The sequence below is a fragment of the Bubalus kerabau genome, chromosome 9 (assembly GCF_029407905.1).
Source record: "Bubalus kerabau isolate K-KA32 ecotype Philippines breed swamp buffalo chromosome 9, PCC_UOA_SB_1v2, whole genome shotgun sequence".
Classification (NCBI taxonomy): Eukaryota; Metazoa; Chordata; class Mammalia; order Artiodactyla; family Bovidae; genus Bubalus; species Bubalus kerabau.
In genome coordinates this window covers 20276551-20301413 of record NC_073632.1, presented here as the reverse complement: position 1 = coordinate 20301413, position 24863 = coordinate 20276551, and the positions used below count along the sequence as shown (strand labels likewise).

Here is a 24863-nt window from a genome sequence, read left to right as displayed (position 1 = left end):
CAAAGTGAAACAAAGACATCACACACACACACACACACACACACAAATTACATGCCAATATCGCTGATGAACATAGATGTAAAAATCATCAACAAAATACTAGTAAACTGAATCCAACAATACATTAAAAGGATCTAGCAACACAATCAACTGCGATTTATTCCTGACATGTGAAGATTCTTCAATATATGCTAATCAATGTGATACACCATATTAACAAACTGAAGAATAAAAATCATAGGATCATCTCAGTAGATGAAGGAAAAGCTTCTGACAAACTCTAACACTCATCTATAAATAAAAACTATCCAGAAAGTGGGCATTGAGGGAACCTACTTCAACATAATAGAGGTCATATATGACAAACTCACAGCAAACATCATTTTCAATGGTGAAAAACTGAAAGCATTTTCTCTGAGATCAGGAACAAGACAAGGATGCCCACTCTTGCCACTACTATTCAACATAGTTTTGGAAGTCCTATCCATAGCAACCAGAAAGGAAAGAAATAAAAGGAATTCACATTGGGAAAGAAGAAGTAGAACTGTCACTGTTTGCAGATGACATGATATTACACATAGAAAACCCTAAAGATGCTACCAGAAAACTAATAAAGCTTATCAGTGAATTTAGTAAAGTTGCAGGATACAAAATTAATACACAGAAGTCACTTATATTCCTATGCACTAATAATGAAAGAGGAGAAAGGGAAATTAAAGAAATAATCCAGTTTACCATTGCATCAAAAAGAATAAAACACATAGCAATAAACCTACCTAAGGAAGCAAGAAGAAGGCGATGGCACCCCACTCCAGTACTCTTGTCTGGAAAATCCCATGGACGGAGGAGCCTGGTAGGCTGCAGTCCATGAGGTCCCTAAGAGTCAGACACAACTGAGCAACTTCATTTTCACTTCTCTCTTTCATGCATTGGAGAAGGAAATGGCAACCCACTCCAGTGTTCCTGCCTGGAGAATCCCAGGGATGGGGGAGCCTGGTGGCCTGCCATCTATGGGGTCACACAGAGTCGGACACAACTGAAGCGACTTAGCAGAAGCAGCAGCAAGGAAGCAAAAGACCTGTGCTCAGAAAACCATAGGCTACTGATGAAAGAAACAAAGATGACAGAAACAGATGGAGAGATATACCATGTTCTTGGATTGGAAGAATCAATATTGTTAAAATGATTATACCATCCAAAGCAATTTACAGATTCAATTAAATCCCTATCAAATTACCAACGGTATTTTTCACAGAATAAGAACAAATTTTTTAAAAATTTATTTGGAAACACAGAAGACCACAAATAGCCAAAGCAATCTTAAGAAAGAAAAATGAACCTGGAGGAATCAGGTTCCCTGACTTCAGACCGTACTACAATGCTACAGTAATCAAAACACATACACAAACATAGAAATATATAGAAATACACATGAAAAAAGAAATATAGATCAGTAGAACAGGATAGAAAGTCCAGAGATAAACCCACAAATAAACCGACCTATGGTTACCTAATCTATGACAAAGAGGCAAAAATATACAATGGAGAAAAAGACAGTCTTTTCAATAAAGGATGCTGGGACGGCTACAAGTAAAAGAATAAAATTAGAACATTCCCTAACACCGCATAAAAATAAACTAAAAATGGGTTAAAGATGTAAATGTGACTTTAAAGTAAAACATAGGCAGAACATTCCTTGACATAAATTGTAGCAAGATCTTTTTTGATCCACCTCCTAGAGTAATGAAAATAAAAACAAAAATAAACAAATGGGACCAAGTTAAAGTCTTTTGCACAGCTATGGAAACCATAAATAAAATGAAAGACAGCCCATAGAACAAGAAAAAATACTTGCAAATGAGTAACCGACAAAAGATTAATTTCCAAACAATGCAAACAGCTCATAGAGCTCAAAATTAAAAAAGACAACAACAACTACTCAATCAAAAAAATGGGTGGAAGATCTAGACATTTCTCCAAAGACGACATACAAAGATGTTTTGAAAGCACAAGAAAACATGCTCAACATCACTAATTACTAGAGAAATGCAAATCAAAACTACAATGAGGTATCACCTCACAGCAGTTAGAATGGCCATCATCCAAAAATCTACAAACAATAAATGCAAGAGAGTGTGGAGAAAAGGGAACTCTTCTACATTGTTGAAGAAAACATGAATTTTTATAACCATTATGGAGAAGAGTATGGAGTCTGCTTAAAAAAAACGAAAAATAGAGCTTCCATATGATGCAGGAATTCTACTCCTGGGCATATATCTGGGGAAAGCCATAATTCAAAAAGATACATACACTCCAGTGTTCATGCTGCTGCTGCTGCTGCTAAGTCGCTTCAGTCGTGTCCGACTCTGTGCGACCCCAGAGACGGCAGCCCACCAGGCTCCCCTGGATCATAGCAGCACTATTTACAATAGCCAAGACATGGAAGCAACTTAAATGTCCATTGACAGAGGATAGTATAAAGAAAATGTGGTATACATGTATATATACACAGGAAGGAATATTCAGTTCAGTTCAGTTGCTCAGTAGTGTCCGACTCTTTGCGACACCATGAATCGCAGCACGCCAGACCTCCCTTGTCCATCACCAACTCCTGGAGTTCACTCAGACTCATGTCCATTGAGTCAGTGATGCCATCCAGCCATCTCATCCTCTGTCATCCCCTTCTCCTGCCCCCAATCCCTCCCAGCATCAGAGTCTTTTCCAATGAGTCAACTCTTCCCATGAGGTGGCCAAAGTATTGGAGTTTCAGCTTTAGCATCATTCCTTCCAAAGAAATCCCAGGGCTGATCTCCTTCAGAATGGACTGGTTGGATCTTCTTGCAGTCCAAGGGACTCTCAAGAGTCTTCTCCAACACCACAGTTCAAAAGCATCAATTCTTCGGTGCTCAGCAACTCTTCACAGTCCAACTCTCCCATCCATACATGACCACTAGAAAAACCATAGCCTTGACTAGACCGACCTTTGTTGGCAAAGTAATATCTCTGCTTTTGAATATGCTATCTGGGTTGGTCATAACTTTCCTTCCAAGGAGTAAGAGTCTTTTAATTTCATGGCTGCAGTCACCATCTGCAGTGATTTTGGAGCCCCCCAAAATAAAGTCTGACACTGTTTCCACTGTTTCCCCGTCTATTTCCCATGAAGTGATGGGACCAGATGCCATGATCTTTGTTTTCTGAATGTTGAGTTTTAAGCCAACTTTTTCACTAATTCAGTTAAAAAAAGTCATTGCTTGTCATCTAGCTCAGGGGGACAGCCTCCAAAGAGGAAATGTTCTTCGTCAAGTCCAAGGATGGATCTGACCTCACTGTGTTTTGGTTTCATGGCTCTAAATGACCCTTTGTATGGGTCTCCTTATTTTATTTTCAAATGAGTTAAAAATAAAAACATTCATCATGCTCATTTGAAATGATTTCGATCTGGGATGAAGTTCTCCTGACCTTTTCAGGGCAACCAAGACACAGTTTCTGGTGCCTCTGCTGCTGTACCTCAGGATAAATCAGCTCATTTTCTCTGGCTTGTTCTTAATTTAAATAAAATGCCCTGTATTTCCTCAAATGGTTGCTAAAGACATTAGTGAATAATAATCAGAATACTTGACCTACTAGGAGGAAGCCTGTGATGTAAAGCTGGTGTTAATAACTATGGTTCTGTGTTTCTATTCTTGCAGTTCTTTGTGAGTTACTCAAAGAGATTTTAGGTGCAGATTGATTGTTTTTTTTTTTTTTGGTACAAATTCACAAGCCTAACAGCTCATGTTCTCATTGTTTTCTCATTAATTAACAGCATGGTTCATTAAAACAGAGTGACCTTTGTCTAATCTACAAGCTGTCTGCTGTGACATCAGTTATTTCTGTTTTCATGCCATCAAATAGCATTTTTTGTGAAGATGATACACTGACATTGTAAACCCTGTGACATTTGCACCAATTCTTGAAGAGCTGTGGCTAATTAGACGTAGAAAATTGGAAGTACTGCCCTTATTCTGAATATCAACATCATCACTTTCCAGCTGTCTTTGCTCTGCTTTTTGTATGTGTACTTAAAGTAACACAGGGCTAGCAGGCCAGCATGCCTCCTCATACAGTCCCTGCAGGGAAAGGATCCGTGATGTCAACGGAGCTGTAAATTGTAAAGAAGGCAGCAGTCAGAGGGGTTGCAGTTATCATTCTTTGTAATCTGGAGACCTCTATTAGTATAACACTGTAGGGAAAGAGCAAACTAGCCAAGATGGCAGTGGTCACGCTACGTCGCTCAGTGGGTTTTTGCTTTGACCCCACATTTTGCAACGATTCTGTAACAGCTGAGATGACTTATAGCACTGTGCTTGTGTGTCACGTGGTACTTGCTTGGCCAAGGGCTACTTTTGTTCTGTAAGCATATATAAGCTCAACCTGGTAAAGCCCTCAGGGCTACGTTATGGCTGCATTATGGTGGTGAGGCTGCATTATGGCTGTGTCCGCTGGGTCAACCACAGAGGAGAGAATACAGCATGTCTGCTGCTATGGCTGCTGTGCCAGTCAGGAGAGAGTAAATGTGTCTGCAGTTCCTACAATTCCTTGAGTTTCCTTCCAGCTTCCCCGCTCGCGTCTTACCTACCCTGGGTTCAACGGATAGTGCCAACCGTGAGATGACTGGCGTAGTCGGCAGGATCAGCGAGACAAATACTGAGGAAATGAAGTTAGGATCACGTAATGGCACAATGCTGAAATTGGAATGTGGAAATAAACATCAAAAGGAAATCATCTTTTGGATTTTCGTCTCTTTGCAGGGCAGAAAAAGACCCTAAACCCAGGCTTACAGACCATTACCTGGAGGCCATGATGCACCACCATCAACCTAGCTCGATTTCACATTCTCCTTACTTTTGGGGGGATGGTATATTAACTGTTAGTGAATTGGAAGAGATGTGAGGCAATGAATGTTTTTACCACAGGGATTGATTTGACTTGAAGACAGGATCACGCTTATATTGAGGATGGTGGTGTGGGTGTGGCAGCATTCACTGAGGAGACACTGAGTGGGGTGAGCAGAGGAGGGACGTGGAAGTGGGAGTAGGGTGAGCATGAGGCACTGGTTGTTGAGATGGTTTTGAAGCCAGTAACTGGGCCGCCTCACTGGCTGGGATAGGAAGACTCTGGAAAATGAAATTGTTTCAGGATTACCAGGAAAATTCAGGTTTCTTGCTTTCTGGTTTTTTGATCCTTCAAATTTCTCTATACATAACTTATCCTTTCAAGTTTCCCACACTTCTTAAAAAAATATTTATTTTAATTGGAAGCTAATTATTTTACAATATTATGGTGGTTTTTGCCATACATTCACATGAATCAGCCATGGGTGTACATGTGTTCAAGTTTCCCACACTTTAAAAATTCAAATCCCTATTTGAAAAATGATTCATTTAATCACATTTATACACTGATGTTCATTTATTCAGAGGGTTCTCAGAGGGGCATGAGGAAGGGAGTAGTTTGAAAACGTCCCATCCCAAAGGCCAGAGTCACATTTTGTTGCCTAAGAAGGACCAGGGGCAGGTTTTCATCAGGTGTTGGGCCACACAGCAGAAAGTGGGTGCCCCAATATTGGAGAGTCAGGACGAGACGACATTCATCCTAGTTGCTGCGGGGAGACCTTGAGGAGGACACTCCCTATAGTGAGTTTAGACACTTAACAATGGGCTGGTTGCTGTCAGTTGCTGCAGTGCCTGCCTGATGTGAGGGAACCAGCAAGGGACCCCTCTGGGTTCCCCTTTCACCTTCTTAAAGTCACAGTAACATCAGGGCAAAGCATGCTTAGGCCCAGGAGGAGGGTGTGGTCTGTCTGCAGGACACAGCACAGCGGTGCTCTCTGCTGAGGCACCATGTTGGCGGTACATGCAGTGGAAATGAAAGGCAGCCTTACCCCTGGCTTTTGGTCCTCCAAACTCTAGCAAAATTACACATTAGCTTGTTTAAGGTTTATATACAGGTGTGTCTACATGCAGCAGTGTGTGGATAGCTGGAGTTAGAACAAAAACACTGAGGTGTGAGTTCCAAGCAAGAAAAATTGGAAACAGCTTGCAGCACATTGAACTGAACTCAATTATCATTCTGCTAAGGTTTTGCCAAATTATCACAAAAGAATCTGTTCAACTTGAAACTGAAGTTAGAAGTCCAGAATCCAACTGAAGTGGGAACACCAAGAGTTTCCCAAATGAGTGAAATCAAACCATGTTTTCATTTGATTCAGTTTGGTAATTTGTTAATTTATCATTATCCTATAGGCTTTTCTTTCTCTCAAGAACTTAACCGCAAAGAATTTAAAATTTAAATGAATATTAATACCTATATATGATAGAAACTCTCCAGAAAGTGGACATAGAACCTACCTCAACATAATAGAGGTTATGTATGACAAACTCACAGCAGACATCAATCTCAATGGTGAAAAACTGAAAGCGTTTTCTCTAAGATCAGGGATAAGAAAAGGATATCCACTCTTACCACTACTATTCAACACAGTTTTGGAATGGCAATCAGAAAAGAAAAAGAGATAAAAGGAATCTAAACTGGAAAAGAAGAAGTAAAACTGATACTTTTTGCAGATGACATGATACTATACATAGAAAACTCTAAGGATGCTACCAGAAAGCTAATAAAGCTCATCAATGAACGTGGTAAAGTTGCAGGATACAAAATTAATACACAGAAATCACTTACATTCCTATACACTAACAATGAAAGATTAGAAGGATAAGTTAAGGAAATAATCCAATTTATGACTTCTTCAACAAGAATAAAACACTAAGGAGTGAAAGACCTGTAAAGACTTATAAAACTATAAGTATACCATACTTACAGTATACTACAAAACTACAAGATGCTGATGAAAGAAATCAAAGACGACACAAACAGATGGAGAGATATACCATGTTCTTGGGTTGGAAGAATCAATATTGTCAAAATGACCATACCACCTAAAGCAACCTACAGATTCAATTCAATCCCTATCAAATTACCACTGACATTTTTCACAGGATTAAAACAAATTTTTAAAAAAAAAATTGTATGTAAATGCAAAAGACCACAAATAGCCAAAGCAATCTTGAGGAAGAAAAATGGAGCTGAAGGAATCCCTGACATCAGACCATACTCCAGAGCTACAGTAATCAAAGCATACACACAAATACAGAAATACACAGGAATACACACAAAAACAGAAATACAGATCAATGGAATGATACAAAGTCCAGAGATAAACCCACACACCTATAGTCATCTGCTGCTGCTGCTAAGTCGCTTCAGTCATGTCCCACTCTGTGCGACCCCATAGATGGCAGCCCACCAGGCTCTGCTGTCCTTGGGATTCTCCAAGCAAGAACACTGGAATGGGTTGCCATTTCCTTCTCCAATGCATGAAAGTGAAAAGTGAAAGTGAAGTCACTCAGTCGTGTCTGACTCTTAGCAACCCCACGGACTGCAGCCTACCAGGCTCCTCTGTCCATGGGATTTTCCAGGCAAGAGTACTGGAGTGGGTTGCCATTGACTTCTCCAATAGTCATCTAATCTATGGCAAAGGAAGCAAGAATACACAATGGAGAAAAGACAGTCTCTTCAATAAGTGGTGCTGGGAAAACTGGACAACTACATCATGTAAAATAATTAAATTAGAACACTTCCTAACACCATACACAAAAATAAACTCAGACCAGATACTATAAAAGTCTTAAAGGAAAACATAGGTAGAACACTCTGACATAAATTGCAGCAAGATCTTTTTGATCTACCTCCTAGAGTAATAAAAATGAAAACAAAAGTAATCCAACCGAACCTAGGTGAAAGGAAACTGTAACAAAATGAAAAGACAGCCCTCAGAATGGTAAAATACACACTTGAAAACAAAGCAACTGACAAGGGATTGATATTCAAAACATACAAACAGCTCATGCAGGTCAATATCAAAAACAAAACAAAAAACAACCCAATGAAAGAATGAGTAGAAGATCAAAATAGACATTTCTCCAAAGAAGACATACAGATGGTCACACATTTGAAAAGATGCTCAATATCACAAATTATTAGAGAAATAATAAACCAAAACTAAAGCTAAAATGTTTTGCAAACCAAAACTAAAATGTGGTATCACCTCACAGTGGTCAGAATGGCCATTATGAAAAAGTCTACAAACAATAAATGCTGGAGAGGGTGTGGAGAAAATTAAACCTCCCACACTGTTGGTGGGAATGTAAATAGGTGCAGCCACTATGGAAAACAGTAAGGAGTTTCTTTCAAAATCTAGAAACAGAGCTACTGTATGATCCAGTAATCCCACTCCTGGGCACATATCTGGAGAAAACCATAATTTGAAAGGATACATGCACCCCACTATTCATTGCAGCAATATTTACAATAACCAGGACACGGAAGCATTGTAAATGTCCATTGACAGAGGAGTGGATAAAAAGATATAGTAAATATATACAATGGAATACTACTCAACCATAAAAAAGACAAATGAAAGCCTTTTACAGCAACATGGGTGGACCTAGAGATTGTCATACTGAATGAAGTAAGTCAGAATGAGATAACTGTTATATGACATTGCTTATATGACTGAGCGACTTCACTTTCTCTTTTCACTTTCATGCATTGGAGAAGGAAATGGCAACCCACTCCAGTGTTCTTGCCTGGAGAATCCCAGGGACGGGGGAGCCTGGTGGGCTGCCATCTATGGGGTCACACAGAGTCGGACACGACTGAAGTGACTTAGCATAGCACAGCATAGCACATGTAGAATATAAAAAAAGTGAATTTATATGCAAAATAGAAATAGAGTCACCAGATACAGAAAACAAACATGGTCATCAGTGGGGAAAACTGGGGGAGGGATAAATTGGGAGAGTGGGATTGACATAGACACACAACTATGGTGGATCAGAAGGTAAAGAATCTACCTTCAATGTAGCAGACCTCAGATCATTGGGTTGGGAAGATCCCCTAGAGGAGGGCATGGCAACTCACTCCAGTATTCTTGCCTGGAGAATCCTCATGGACAGAGGAGCCTGGCAAGCTAAAGTTCAGGGGTCGTAAAGAATTGGACATGTCTGAGCTACTAAGCACAGCACAGTATGTATAAAGTAAATGACTAATAAAGACTTTGTTCTCATAGTAGGAGATTCCCTACCTTCCAAAAATATGCCCCTCCCTTCTGCCTTTGGGGTATTTGCTTTGTTTAATATAACCAACAGCTGTGTTACAGCTACTTCACTGGTAAGTGTTCTGTTTTTCATGAGTCACTTTACAAATGTATACTGAAGAGCATAGCCAGGCAGGACATCAAGGTGAGCAGCATGTCTGTCTCCAAGAGGAGGTTTCAGTCTGTTTGGGATGATAAGATATACTCACAAGAAAACTCATACTTTGAGGTGCTGTGAGGTCACCCACTGCAGTAATTCGCTCTCTAAATGCCTCATGAAGTTTCCCTAGGTTCAAAACTTTAGCTTCAGCAAGCACTAATTAGCATACTGCTTTATCAATCCATTAAAATCACCGTTCTGAGAAAGAGCTAGCTAGAAGAAAAATTGGAAGGAACTAATTGGCCCGTGGTTTTTTCCTAAGCTGCCTATCCAGCATTATTGACACTAATTACGATTGCAGAGTGGCTTCTCACCACAAGTTGTCTGGTGTTGGGCTTGTTCTGACGAATCTAAACTGGAGGACAGTAACAGTAATTACCAATCTCACTCTTAGGATTTATAACAATTTTGTTTCCACTGGGGGTCCTGTGTTGAGGTCTCTCCTCTTCTTACTATCTCACTGGAACAATAGGATTTTTTCACCATTGGCTAAGGAAGGTTCTTAAGACATGCTGGGAAAATAAAGAGACAGTGAAGGGCAGTGTATTCCTTTTATTTGAACGTGTTTTAGGCAGAATCCCGAAAGGTTTCGTTTTTTTTTTTTTTTTTTTTTTTATATCAATATTTTATTTTATTTTTTTTTTATTTTTTTTTTAATTTTATTTTATTTTTAAACTTTACATAACTGTATTAGATTTGCCAAATATCAAAATTAATCCGCCACAGGTTTCGGTTTTTGAAGGACATGGAACTTCAGAGTGGAGCCACCGTGTCTCCTGAAGGCCCAGCAGGAGCAGCTGGGGTTTTATTTACTCAGGAATGAGGAGGCAGAGGCTGCGCTGATGGAGGGAGAACCCTGAGACCCTCATGGTCGAGCTGTCCAGGGAGATGGTGCTCAGCTAGCTGGCAGGTTGTGAGAACGGGGCAGGGTGATGGGGGGTGTCCACCAGGAATCAGACACCTTTTTGCTTTCCTTCCACACCATGCCACTAATAGAAACGCATATCAGCTTTCTGTTCAATCTCTGATAAACACAAAATGTTATCTCCAAAGTAAATCCGTGGCACTGTAACAACATTCCATTAATAACACTCTTTAAGTGGAAGAAAAATTTCAAGTTTTCTGCTCTTTGGAACATTCAGATCTTCAAAAAATCAACTTATGCAAGATCATTTATTTTTATAGCTTCAATTTTATTAACCATGTGAATCTTTACACTGTATCCTTTAAGAAGCCTGTCATGATTCCGGAATGTTTATTTACATCTCTAGTTATCCATCAGAATCATTCAAGGCCCGTCACGCTGTAAATCAAGTACGTTGTTCTTAAGTTGGGAAGATGAAGAGCCTGTTCCTTGATAAACTTGAATTAATTTACTGAGGTCCTCTGCCTGTTGTTCCTTTGAATCATTCAACAATAGAGTAATAATGCATATGTCTTCTCTACCCTGGGCTTAATAAAAACTAGAGTTGAGAATAAAAACAAGAAAACTACTTGGAAGATTTCCAGGTGTTTCAGAACACTGACTTTTATGATCTCTAAGCATACAACATAGCACAGGAAAATACTTATTGATTTGATTTAAAGGCGAGTTATCCTGACAACTGATTTCAAGGAATCCCTCAGGGTCTCGCTTGTTTCTATAACAGTCCCTGTCTCTGCTGTGCCATTCACCAGGCCATGTTCTGATCCTCGTCTGTTCTTCTGGTCTCCCTGATGGCGAGAAGACACCTCCTCTTCTGCATCTAGCATGCACCTCAGACAGAGATGGCTCCTGTCGTACAGAAGCAACACTCTTACTTGCCCTCATTGTGATTTCTGCCAAACAACTCTGTTCCCATCATCAGCGTAGCCTAATTAATACACCCCTGCTGGTTCCCCATCACACACACCTGCCACACAACCTCTGATGAACAATGGCCCCCATCCGGCTGACGCATCACTATCACCAGGATTGACATGGAAAGTCACTCAGGGTTACAGGGATCTGATTAGTCATAGTAACTTGTAACACTGCTCTGCTCTCCTGCTCTTTTCTTTGGTTGCAGACTCCATCCTCTCTGGCAACACAACGCTTGATTTGGAGACTCTGGTGGTAACTGAACCACATGTGAGAGGATCGATTCACAGTGTGAACTAATAAAGCATCCTGTACACAGTTAGTGACCAAAGCTGTGGAAATACAGACCCATGAACTTGTCTGGACTTAAAGTAGGCCCTTGAGCAAAAATAACCATCTATTCAGAAGCAAGGCTTTGTCCCCGAAAGAATGCTCGGAGGAAACACCCTCCTTGCCACTGCCTAGGCAGCATGGAAACCTGAATGGAGGGAATGTGATACAGCAGTCATTGGATCCTCTCTAGAATCTAGACAGAGGAATTCAAGCAGCAAAGTGTGAGGAGAGCAAATTTATTCGGTGAAGGGTGGAGGGTGGGGGCCAGGCTGGAGGGGGCTGGGTGAATCAAGGAGGCCCTGGGAGTCTCCTTGGCTGCCATGGAAACAGTTCTCTTCTCTGGTCTGCATCCCCTTTTCATCCTCTCATCTTCCAGACAGATCCATGAGGCCTCCAGTAAGGAAGGGCCATCTGGTCCCCTCAAGGCAGCCTCACTGGGCACCCTCTGGTCATCGCTGAAGACCCATGGGTACTGTGTGCAGGTGTGGGTGTGGGGGGTGCTCATCTGCTGCTCCCCTGTCCCCCGAGAGGCAGAGCATAGAATTGTGTTAAAGCAGGAATTTACACTCCCCTCCCCCATAATAAAGACTATCTAAGAGTCACTGCAGGTAAGGTTTTCAAAGACTAACATATACATATATTTATTTCTATATATACCCCAAATCAGCACCTTATTAGAGAATAGAAATTGCTTATAAATACTATGGAAGTTCCTATTTTCACTTCTTCCACTACTTTGCTTGTTTGCACACTTAATGCAGATCCAGTGGAATCTTATCTTCCTCAAGAGCATAAATACAGTTCAGCACTTCCATTTATACTCCACTAATTCAAAATTTGTGATAATTCTGCTAGAGTTTGGGTAACACTTATTTTTGTACCATTTTTAAAAAGGATTTACTTGGCAAATTAAGAACAGAAATAACAGGATAAAAGAGAAGGTTTAACATATTTAAGAGGAAATCGTTTTCAAGATACTTAATATAACTTTTTTGTATTTAAACGATTAATGGAATAATTACAACCAAGCCATCTCATTAATTAAAGGAAACCCAGCAGGATCTTTATTTGGCAACTGTTTGTTAGCAGAAATATGCTTCCTCCCAATTCTAATTACCCCCTTTCAATCATTGTGATTGCTTCCCCAACATGGAGGCGATTGCTCCAACCAGCTCCTTTATAAGATGCATAAAGCCCTATGTGAACACGTGTCAGGCTGTCTCACATGTGCTTTACGTGATCACAGTCCCTGGGATTGTTGGGAGAAACCCTGGCCCAGGAAAGGGCGCACAAGAAGGAAGGATAAGAAGGAGGGTCTACAGTTGACCCCATGATTTGAGACTCATTTCCACAGCCCCGGGTCCCCTGTCCTGCTATGAATGTACAAGTTCTGTTCTGATTTCCTCACATCTCTGTATGACCCGCCCCAGTAGACAGCCTATTGCCTCTCTCTCCTGGATACCAGCCCCTGGACAATCAATGGGCTGCTCATTCCCTTCCAACACAGTCCCTTGATCAGGTCACTGTCACACACTAGGATCACTCATGTGGTCACAGTCAGATGTTTAGGACAAAGTGCAGAAAACGGAGATTCCACCGTGTTTCATCCATTCATTCATTGGAGAGCATGTGTCAGAAGCATGGAGGAGCCTGGCCACATAACAGCTGTGTTACTTTGGACAAGTTACAAACCTCACTGTGTCTCACTTTGCTTTTCTGTACAATGGAGGTAAAACTTCTTCTTTATAGGGTTGTTACTAGGGTTTAAATGACTTAATATTTGTGCACTGCTTAGGACAGTGTCTGATGCATACTACTAAATAAAATAAATTCATTCTTTCAATGTTTATTGAGTGTTTCCTATGTGCCAAGTAGTATTCCACATGGTGGAAATACAGAAGTGATCCAAGAGTCAAAAATCCTTGCCTACTCTATGCCTGCTTGAGGATGCAGAAAATAATCCTAATAAATAATCATGCTTTACCACTAGGAGGTGAGTGCTGTGGAGAGCTATACAGGCAGTGCTGGGCAGGGCAGGCAGCCATCCTCCCGCAGGATAGCAGGCCGGCTCTGCTGCACGGCTGGACGTGAGGAGGTGTTGGACATGAGAGGCTGCTAGGTTGGGAGAGGCTCTGATGCAGCAGCTCAGAAAATGAGTGGATGGGGAGTGGGAGGGAGATGCGGGGAGGGGAGAGGAGAAGACAGGGAGGATGGGAGGTGAGGGCTAGACTGTGGAGGGGCTCTCAGGTCCTCTGAGATGAGTGGGGGTCTGCCCAGGACCAGAGTCTCTGGGAGGCCTGGCTGTGCTGTGTCCTCACACGGCGACTCTGGCCATGCACCAGGTTTTGTATGGATGGGAGTCTTCCTGGGAGGAACTGGGTGCCCACAGGGGTCCAGGCAGGGGCACTGAGAACTGGGGCAGCACCCACGTCCCACGTGTCTCTTCTGGGCAAGAGGAGAGGAAGGAGACTGCAAGCTGAGAAGGCTTCCCTGCCACCTGCGACAGCAGAAGCCCGAGGCTGCGAACGTGTCACGCCCTCAGGAGAGGGTTGCCCACGTGATAAGTATCCCCAGGCGGATGCTACTCTGCCCACACTGCCTCGCTCTCGGTGCGCAACGTGGCCCTGAACTGACAGGCTTCCGGGTGGCTCTCAGGCAGTGAGAAACAGTGTGAGATGTGACATCATTTATTGGCAGAAAAGGAAAGAAAAACAGCAGGGAGAAAGAATCATCTTATATTTGATTTTTATACTTTCCAAGATAAATTTAAATAGACATTTATTTAATGCATGAAATGTTTTAAATAACTCCTGGGTTATGTATTTAATACTTTAATTGAAGTCTGAGGTTAAGACACAGCGATCTGATATTTTATCATTACAAAATGACCACTGTGGTAACTTTGGTGACCCTCCGTCACCATACAAAACTATTATAATGTTATCGACTCTATTTCCTGTGCTGTACATTATATCCTGTGACTTATTTACTTCGCAGCTGAAGTTTGTATCCTCTTAATCCCCCTCATCTATTTCACTCATCCCCCAATGCCATCCTCTCTGGCGACTACTGGTTTTTCCTCTGAGTCTGCTTCTGTTTTTTTTTTTTTTTTTTTTCTGTTTTTAGATTCCACATATAAGTGAAATCACATGGTATTTGTCTTTCTCAGCCTGACTTATCTCACTTAGCACAATCCCTTCAATGTTCATCCAAATTGTCACAAAAGGCAGGGTTCCCTTCTCTTTTTTATAGCTGAGTAGTATTCTACTGTGTGTATATCTCTTTACTTTATCTAGCTATCATTTATCTATCTCATACTTTTATTCATTCATCTATCAATGGACTCTTGGTTGCTTCTATATTTTGGCTATTATAAACAATGCCACGAATTAGCATACGGTGCATATATCTTTTTGAATTAGTGTTTTTGCTTTCTTTGGAAAAATACCTAGAAATGGAATTGCTGGATTATATGGTACTTCTACTTCTAATGTTTTGAGGACCCTGCATACTGTTTCAACAGTGGCTGCACCAATTTACATTCCCAACAAGATTGCATTAAGGGTCCCCTTTCTCCACATCCTCACACAACACTTGTCATCTATTGTCTTTTGATGACGGCCATCTTGACAGCTGTGAGGTGAGATCTCATTGTGGTTTTGATTTGCATTTCCCACATGATTAGTGCGGAGGAGGCAATGGCACCCCACTCCAGTACTCTCGCCTGGAAAATCCCATGGATGGAGGGGCCTGGTTGGCTGCAGTCCATGGGGTCGCTAGGAGTCGGACACGACTGAGCGACTGCACTTTCACTTTTCACTTTCATGCATTGGAGAAGGCAATGGCACCCTACTCCAGTGTTCTTGCCTGGAGAATCCCAGGGACTGGGGGGTCTGGTGGGCTGCCGTCTATGCGGTTGCACAGAGTCAGACATGACTGAAGCGACTTAGCAGCAGCAGGAGCAGCAGCATGATTAGTGATGTTGAGTATCTTTTCATGTGTCTGTTGGCCTCTGTATGTCTTCTTTGGAAAATGTCTATTCAGTTACTCTGCCAATTTTTAATCTGGTTGGTTGTTTTCCTGATATTGAGATGTATGAGTTCTTTGTATATTTTGAATATTAACCCCTTAACAGACATATAATTTGTGAATATCTTCTCCATTCAGTAGTCTGTTCTTTCATTTTGTTGACTATTTCCCTCACCATGCAGAAGTTTTTTAGTCTGATATATTATTTGCTTATTTTTGTTTTTGTTTCCCTTGTTGGAGGAGACATATCCAAAGAATATTACTAGTATTGATGTCAAAGTACTTACTCCTTATGTTTTCTTCTAGGAGTTTTATGCTTCCAGGTCTGACATTTAAGTCTCTCATTCATTTTGAGTTTATTTTTGTATATGGTGTGAGAAAGTAGCTGTGATTCTTGTGTATGTAGCTGTCTAGTTTTTCCAGAACCATTTTTTGAAGACATTGTCTTATTCCTATTGCTTATTTTTGCCTTTTTTGAGTAGATTAACTGACCATATAACTGTGAGTTCATTTCTGGGCTCTCTATTCTGTTCTGTTGATCTATGTGTCTGATTTTGTGCTAGGACCATTCTGTTTGATTACTGTATCTTTGAGGTATAGTTTGAGGGAACGTGATACTTCTAGCTTTGTTTTTCTGTCTCAAAATTGTTTTTGTTAGTCAGGGCCTTTGTGTTTTCATACAGATTTTAGAATTAGTAGTTCTGTGAAACATGCTAATCAGAATTTTGATAGAGATTTTACTGAATTTACAGATTGCTTTGTGTAGTCCAGGCATTTTAACAATATTAATTCTTCCAATCCATAAGCAAGGTATATCATTTAATTTGTTTCTGTCATCTGAAATTTCTTTCACCAATATCTTATAGTTTTCCTAGTATAGGTCTTTTATCTCCTTGGTTAGATTTATTCATAAGTACTTTATTATTTTTCATGCTATTGTAAAATGGGATTGTTTTCTTAATTTCTCTTTCTGATAGTTTGTTGTTCATTCAGTTCAGTCGCTCAGTCACATCCATCTCTTTGTGACCCCATGGACTGCTGCACATCAGGCTTCCCTGTCCATCACCAACTCCCAGAGCTTGATTATCATTAGTGTATTGTGTATAGTTCTTTGTTAGTGTATAGATATGCAACAGATATCTATACCTTAATGTGTACCGTGCAACTTTACTGAACTCATTGTTTAGTTTTAACAGGTTTTTTTTTTTGATGGCCTCCTTAGAATAGTCTAATTATGAATAGTCTAATTATAGTATCATGACTTCTCTAAACGGTGGCAGTTTTACTTTTTCCTTCTCATCTGGATTCCTTTTATTTCTTCTTCTTACCAGATTAGTATGACTTGGACTGCCAATACCATGTTGAATAAAAGTGGTGAGAGTGGGGTTCTTTGTCTTGTCCCTGATCTTAGAGGAAATGGTAAAAGCTGTGGGTTTGATGTATTGCAGAAGACTCTTGAGAGTCCCCTGGACTGCAAAGAGATCCAGCCAGTCAATCCTAAAGGAAATCAGTCCTGAATATTCATTGGAAGGACTGATGCTGAAGCTGAAACTCCAATACTTTGGCCACCTGATGCGAAGAACCAACTCATTGGAAAAGACCCTGATGCTGGGAAAGATCGAAGGCAGAAGGAGAAGGGGATGCCAGAGGATGAGATGGTTGGATGGCATCACTGATGCGATGGACATGAGTTTGAGTAAGCTCCGGGAGTTGGTGATGGACAGGGAGGCCTGCCGTGCTGTAGTCCATGGGGTCACAAAGGATCAGACATGACTGAGTGACTGAACTGAACTGAACTGAACTGAGGGTTCTATATGGCCTTTACCAGGTTGAGATACATTAATCTTTGTTTCATTAGGTAGGCTTGTATAAAATTCCCTCTTAACCTGCTTTTGTTGAATCCCATTGATTTTGAATTTTTGCATTATCATTTTCCTTTGTCTCCAGGTATTTTTTGATTTTGTCCTTGATTTTTTTCAGTGACACATTAGTTGTTCAGTAGCATATTGTTTAGTCTCCATGTGTTTGAACTTTTTGAAGTTTTTCTTCTTGTAGTTGATTTCTATTTTTGTATCATTGTTGTCAAAAAGATGCTTGATATGATTTCAGTTTTCTTAAATTTATTTAGACAGTTTTTTTGGTCTAGCATGTGATCTATCTTGGAGAATGTCCCACCTACACTTGAAAATGTATATTCTAATGCTTTTGGTCAAATGTTCTGCATATATATCTGTTAAGTCTGCGTGACCTTATGTGTCATTAAAAGCCAATATTTCCCTATTAATTTTCTATCTGGATGATCTGTCCATTCATGTAAATGGAGTGTTAATGTCTCCCTACTGTCGTTACTCTCAATTTCTCCATTTATGTTTGTCAGTACTTACTTTATGTAATTAGTTGTTCCTTTCTTGAGTGCATATATATTTATAATTGTTATAGCTTCTTGTTGGATTGATCCCTTTATCATCATGTAATATCCTTCTTTTCTGTTGTTAGTCTTTGCTTTAAAGTCTATTTTGTCTTATATGAGTATTGCTACCCAGGTTTTATTTCCATTTCCATTGGCATGAAGTACATTTTTCCATCCTCTTCACTTTCAGACTGTGTGTGTCTTTAGAACTGATGTGAGTCTCTTGAAGGTAGCATATATATGGGTCTTGTTTTGCATCCATTTAGCCACTTTGATTGTATAGCATTTACTCTATTTACATTTAAAGTAGCTATTGATGGCTATATATTTATTTCCATTTGTTCATTGTTTTTTTTTTTTTTTTGTAGTTCTTGTTTTTTCTTTTTTTCATCTTTGCTCTCTTTCTTTGTGATTTAATGACCATCCTCAGTGTTACGTTTCAACTCCTTTCTCTCTCTCTCCATTTTTGGCATGTGTATCAGTTATAGATTATTGGTTTGTGGTTACTGTGAGGTTTATTTACAACTATGCCTTTATAAATGTATATGATTATGTGGGTGATCACTTGTAATGCATTCTAAAACTATGCAATTTTACCTCCCTCTGTGGGGTGCATGGACCCTTCTTTTGTTGTAGGATCAACTACGGTGGTGTGCTGGTATGCATGGGCTGGCCTTATCCCTGTTGGCTGCAAGGCTCTGCCGCATGCCTAAGCCTCTGACATCAAGTCTTGGTCACATACTAAGCAATAAATATCAATAAAAGAGTTTAGTCACTGGCATCAACGTCTGCATCATCAAAACAATTTCAAAGGAAAATAATTTAAAAAAATTGTTTAAAGTTTTAGCTTACCTGAATATGTGTAAGCTTTTTGTCATCAAAAGATAGCTAGGAATTAAAAAATCAAACTTTGGGATTTTCAGGAGGCAAGATGAGGAAAACCAAAGAGAAAAATTAATTGCTTGGGAAAATCTCCAAGAAAAATCCATCTGAAATGAGGGATTACTCTGTCTTCATTTTGTAATATTCAGAAATATAGAGGCATAAAATAAATTTTCAATATGATTTGTTCCTAACAAGAGCCAGAATTCATTTTTATGTTTCTACTGATGACCAACAATTTTATTTTTTTTAATTATAAGGTGGAAATTTCTAAAAACTGTGGTGACTAGCCACTTTTTATGACTGACATTTCAGATGAACAAAATCATTATTTAAGTGGGTTCTCTTTCCATTAGATAGAAAAAAAAATCACCAAAGCCAATAAGCACACTCAACTTGTATTAACATGCCCCAGCCTGAGGATGCTAAGATCCTAGAAGCACCCTGCATGCCAGGGTCACCCACTACCTCCTTTGCACAGCTCAGCACTGCTGCGCTCCTCAATGCTCAAAGATTTCAACATTTAAGTCACATATCAATAAGCCATATGCTTTCATTAACATCTTGGGCACGCAACATTTCGTTGAGAGATAGGGACAATAGTACTATTTTATCCCTAAATTCTTCAATAATATTCTCACCTTATGGTCACTCCTTTACACTCAGCTCTGTCCTCCACAGTTCCCTCCCTATTCCACTGACCCTCCAAGGTGCAGGCAGAGTTATTTTTCTCAAAAACAGATTTGATGAGGTTATTGAGCTGCTTAAAGACCTCAGATGGTTTTCATCACTTACAGCATAAGTTCCAAATGACTTTAGTTTAGAAAACCAGGTTCTTCTCTGTCTGGTTCTAGCCCTTCTCTGAGCTCTATCTGTCTACCTGAACCCTAAGAATTTAGCCAGACTGATTCAGATCTCTGTGACTCTAGATCTCACTTAAAGGTCCGCATCTCTGGAGCCTTCCTCATCTTGCAGTGGAGAAACAGTCACATTCTCTCTTGTAACCAGTGGTTCTTTTACACATTTCTATTATGTCATCATATTTATGGTTCACATCATCTTTAATTCTGCTTACTTTTTGTTCTCTTACTCACTTTTGATTCTTTCTCTCTCCAGACAAGACACTTGGTCTTTTAATTCACAATATTATTAAAAATTTTTTTTTTTATTTTTTAATTTTATTTTATTTAACTTTACAATATTGTATTGGTTTTTCCATATATCAAAATGAATCTGCCACAGGTATACATGTGTTCCCCATCCTGAACCCTCCTCCCTCCTCCCTCCCCATACCATCCATCTGAGTTTACTTTAGGTTAAAAATGGGAGAAAACAGAATAATCCAAATGAGATTAGGGAGGAAACTAGGGTGTAGAGCCTAGAACATAGTAGATACTATAGTATACTACATAGTAGATACTACATAGTAGAAAGAAATGCTTTTTAAATGCATGGTTTAAAAAAAATTGTGTCAAAAGTGAAATATAAATAATGCTTTGCATGAGGTCTAGGAGAGAGTGATGAAAACATCTTAGTTTGAATAGGTGCAGTTGATCTAAAACACTATCGTAGGAAGCTGATTAGAGGCATTAGTCCCTATTGCTTTTGCCTCTAAAGATCATTAGTGAAGGAGTAAGTCATTGGTAAATGGAGAAGGCAATGACACCCCACTCCAGTACTCTTGCCTGGAAAATCCCATGGATGGAGGAGCCTGGTAGGCTGCTGTCCATGGGATGGCGAAGAGTTGGACACGACAGCGCAACTTCACTTTCACTTTTCACTTTCCTGCATTGGAGAAGGAAATGGCACCCCACTCCATTTGTTCTTGCCTGGAGAATCCCAGGGACAGGGGAGCCTGGTGGGCTGCCATCTATGGGGTCGCACAGAGTCAGACACAACTGAAGTGACTTAGCAGCAAGTCATTGGTAAATGAATTTGTAATTAAAATATGTTAGTGTTGAGTAACTGACTGGGTCATGGCAGTAATTCTCTCTTAGTACATAACCCTATTCATTTTTAATGTTGGCTACAGACTCATATTATATGATTATTCTTTAATGTTGGTGATCAGCTTGCTTTGATATTAGGCAAGAGTATTTGGTTTAATAATATAAATATTTGATGATCCCAGATTCAGAAGGGTAACTGAAGCTCAGCAGAAGATGAGGATGAGTAGAGAAAAAAGAGGCATAAGTTAACAAATAATCATTTTATTTTAGATCTTGAAACTTGTGCCCAACACTACTTAATTATACTTGCCTTTACAGATCTTCCAAAGGATGAAAAATTGTTTTTGGAATTTTATACTGCTAAAATTAAAAGATTAATTAGGGCCAGGGTATTTTAATGTCTTCACGGAGGCACTGAATTTATACACTAATATCTGGATCTAGTCATTTGTTTTGCACAGTTGATAGTTTTATTTTGAACCTTTTTTTCTCCCAGTCATTGAGCACCTTTTTGTTCCAGACATTGGGGTGGGAGTGATGAACAGGGCAAGACCCATTCTTAAGGAGCCTGCATTCTGGGGACAGAAACCACAGTCACAAGTAAGCAAAAAAAAAAAAGAAAAAAAATAATGATAATGCTATAGAGCTGACAAAACAGGCTGCATGTGGAGTACATTTCCAACTTCTTTGGGCTAGGCAGCTGGGTCACATGCTTTTTGAGCACTCGCTACTTGCTAGGCCCTGTGGTACAAACCAGGAAATACAGAGACTAACATAAGGTCCCAATTTTTAGGTAGTTTTTTGTCTAGCAGAAATGAAATGTTTGGAGATTGATCAGCATCCTGGATACAACGAATGCTGTTATTGACCATCCACTGCTATAGCCTGTCCTCTGGGAGCTGTTCTGCCTCCCAGAACACAGAGGGAGGAAATGTAACAACTCCTGGGGAGGGCAGGTCAGGGAAAACTTCCAGGGAGTGGGAGCGAGACCTAACAGATGAGTAAGAATTACTATGGTGGTGGTAGAACAGGGAAGTTGTATAAATTGGGCTTTCAAGTAGAAAAAAATCCATTTATGAAAATACAGAGGCAGTGTTCCTGGAAAGCGTGAATGGTTCGCTATTGCTGGAGTGTAAAGTGTGACTGTGAATGTGTGTGTGAGTGTTTACACACATGCACACAGGTATGCATACACATGATGCTGCTTGTGTGGGCACCTTTAAGGGTAATCCATGTAGAAATAAGCCTAGAGAAACAGGAAGGACCAGAGAGATGTGGGAAGAAGGTCATGTGTGGCAAGGTCTAAAAATTATTTGGAATTTTATTTTATGTTAAAGACAGAAAAAGATAGAACACAAATGTTGTAGATTTTACATACTGAGAAGGTGTCAAAATCCATAGAGTTAACGTGAAACATTAGGTTTATTGTTATTAAATCAAATTGTCTTATATTCTAAATAAAATATTCTCAACTTTCTCTATTATAACAGTCTTAAAATTTGTTTCTATCTGCAGAAACATTATTTTTCTATCTAAACTGCATACAAATTTCCTTGATTAAAATTGACTAATTAAAAAAATTGTGACCCTTTCATGAACAGGTTTGTAAGGCATAAAGATTTAATATAGCTTGAGAAAAGGGAGAAGAAGAAACTTTGGATGAAGAATAAACCATCATCTGACACAGGTTTTTATCCTTCTGGTTCTCCCATGTCATCCTATGACTTAAGGATACACTGATGCCTTTCACTTAAAAAGACCATAATATCAAGCAGAATGCAGCAAGTACTTCTGGATTGGCAAATGGATAGTCTCATCTACTTATACCGACTTTTTTTTTACCACAGTGCAATAAATGCATTGATGAAATGCTGGATAAGGTGTGGAGAAAAATAAACTCTCCTACACTGTTGCTGGGAATAGAAATTGGTGCAGTCACAATGGAGAACAGGATGAAGGTTCCATAAAAAACTAAAAACAGAACGAACATATGATCTAGCAATCTCACTTCTAGGCACAAATGTGGAGAAAACTCTAGTTCGAAAATATACAGGCACCCTTATGTTCAAAGCATCACTACTGACAACAGCCAAGACATGGAATCAATCTAAATGTCCATTGACAGAGAAATGGATAAAGAAGATGTGGTGCATATATACAATGAAATACTATTCAGCCATGAAAAAGAATGAAATAATGTCATTTGCAGCAACTTGGATGGACCTCGGGATTATGATCCCAAGTGAAGTAAGTCAGAAAGAAAAAGAGTTATATGATATTACTTATATGTGGAATCTAAAAAGTGATACAGATGAACTTACTTATAAAACAGAAACTGACTCACAGACAGAAAACAAACTTATAACTTATGGTTATAAAAGGGAAAAGAGGAGGAGGGATAAATTTGGAATTTGGGATTAACATATATACACTATTATATGTAAAATAGATTAACAACAAGGACCTATTGTATAACACAGGGAATTATATTCAACATCCTATAACAAACATAATGAAAAGAATAATATATATGTCTATACACACACACACACACACACACACACATATATATGTATATATATAACATAACTGAATCCTGAAACATTTTGCAGTACACTCAAAACTAATGCATTACTTTACCAACAAAGGTTCATCTGGTCAAAGCTATGGTTTTTCCAATAGTCATGTATGGATGTAAGAGTTGGACCATAAAGAAAGCTGAAAGTGAAGTTGCTCAGTTGTATCCGACTCTTTCCTACCAGGCTCCTCCCTCCATGGGATTCTCCAGGCAAGAATACTGGAGTGGGTTGCCATTTCCTTCTCCAGGGAATCTTCCCGACCCAGGGATCGAACCCAGGTCTTTCGCATTCCAGGCAGATGCTTTAACCTCTGAGCCACCGGGGAAGCTGAGCACTGAAGAATTGATGCTTTTGAACTACGGTGTTGGAGAAGACTCTTGAGAGTCCCTTGGACTGCAAGGAGATCCAACCAGTCAATCCCAAAGGAAATCAGTCCTGAATATGCATTGGAAGGACTGATACTGAACTGAAACTCCAATACTTTGGCCACCTGATGTGAAGAACCGACTCACTGGAAAAGACTCTGATGCTGGGAAAGATTGAGGGCGGGAGGAGAAGGGGATGACAGAGGATGAGATGGTTGGATGGCATCACTGACACAATGAACTTGAATTTCAGTAAACTCTGGGAGTTGGTGATGGACAGGGAGGCCTGGTGTGCTGCAGTCCATGGGGTCGCAGAGAGTCAGACACGACTGAGCAACTGAACTGAACTGAACTGACTCTAATGCAACATTGTAAATCACCTATACATCAATTAAAAAATAAATTCATTGATGAAAACCCAGGTTTTAGGTAACCTTGCTCCGTAAAAAATCAGGCTTTATGATAAAAATAGAGCTAAGGCTTTCTATCTTGTTCCATTGGTCTATATTTCTGTTTTTGTGTCAGTACCATACGGTCTTGATGACTATAGCTTTTTAGTATAACCTGAAGTCAGGAAGCTTGATTTCTCCAGTTCCATTCTTCTTTCTCAAGACAGAAACCAGCCAAATTCTGTAAATCAATTATCCTTCAATAAAAAATAAATTAATTAAAAAAATTAGCACTAGGGTAAACCACTCTGAGCCTATGGAACTTTCTCAACAGAGATTTAGCATAAACAACAATCCTAATAAGATACCAGTACGGTTTAAAAGATATGTCGAGTTCTATCAGGGAGATGCTGTGAAAGTCCTGGCCCTCACTCACATCAGTGTGGAGAGAGCCTGATGGGGGGTGTTGGGAGGGTGCAGGCCACTGGGTTTGGAGACAAGGGCCCCACATCACAAGACACAGGTAGACAGGTGCAGGCTTCTCACAAAATACGGTGCTAAAGATGGATCACTTTTCTTCTGTGTGGTTGCACAGACTGGAGAGAATCATGCTACGGGCACTTCCAAGGCAGAGCAAGTGTCCAAAACAAAGAACAATGTGACCGCACCTCCAGGCTTGCTGTATTCAGCCCAGATAATGTGCTTTACACTCATGCATGAGTGTGTGGGTG

At 39.8% G+C, this 24863-nt stretch overlaps 1 protein-coding gene and 1 long non-coding RNA gene across 5 annotated transcripts in view; one reads left to right on the top strand and one right to left on the bottom strand.

The window, feature by feature from the left end:
- Positions 1 to 24863, bottom strand: part of KCNQ5 (potassium voltage-gated channel subfamily Q member 5) — a 621800-nt gene that overhangs the window by 180433 nt on the left and 416504 nt on the right. The window lies entirely within an intron of this gene.
- Positions 9299 to 10846, top strand: LOC129619604 (uncharacterized). The gene is made up of 2 exons (XR_008697954.1): positions 9299 to 9341; positions 10083 to 10846. It is a non-coding gene; the product is annotated as an uncharacterized LOC129619604 (long non-coding RNA).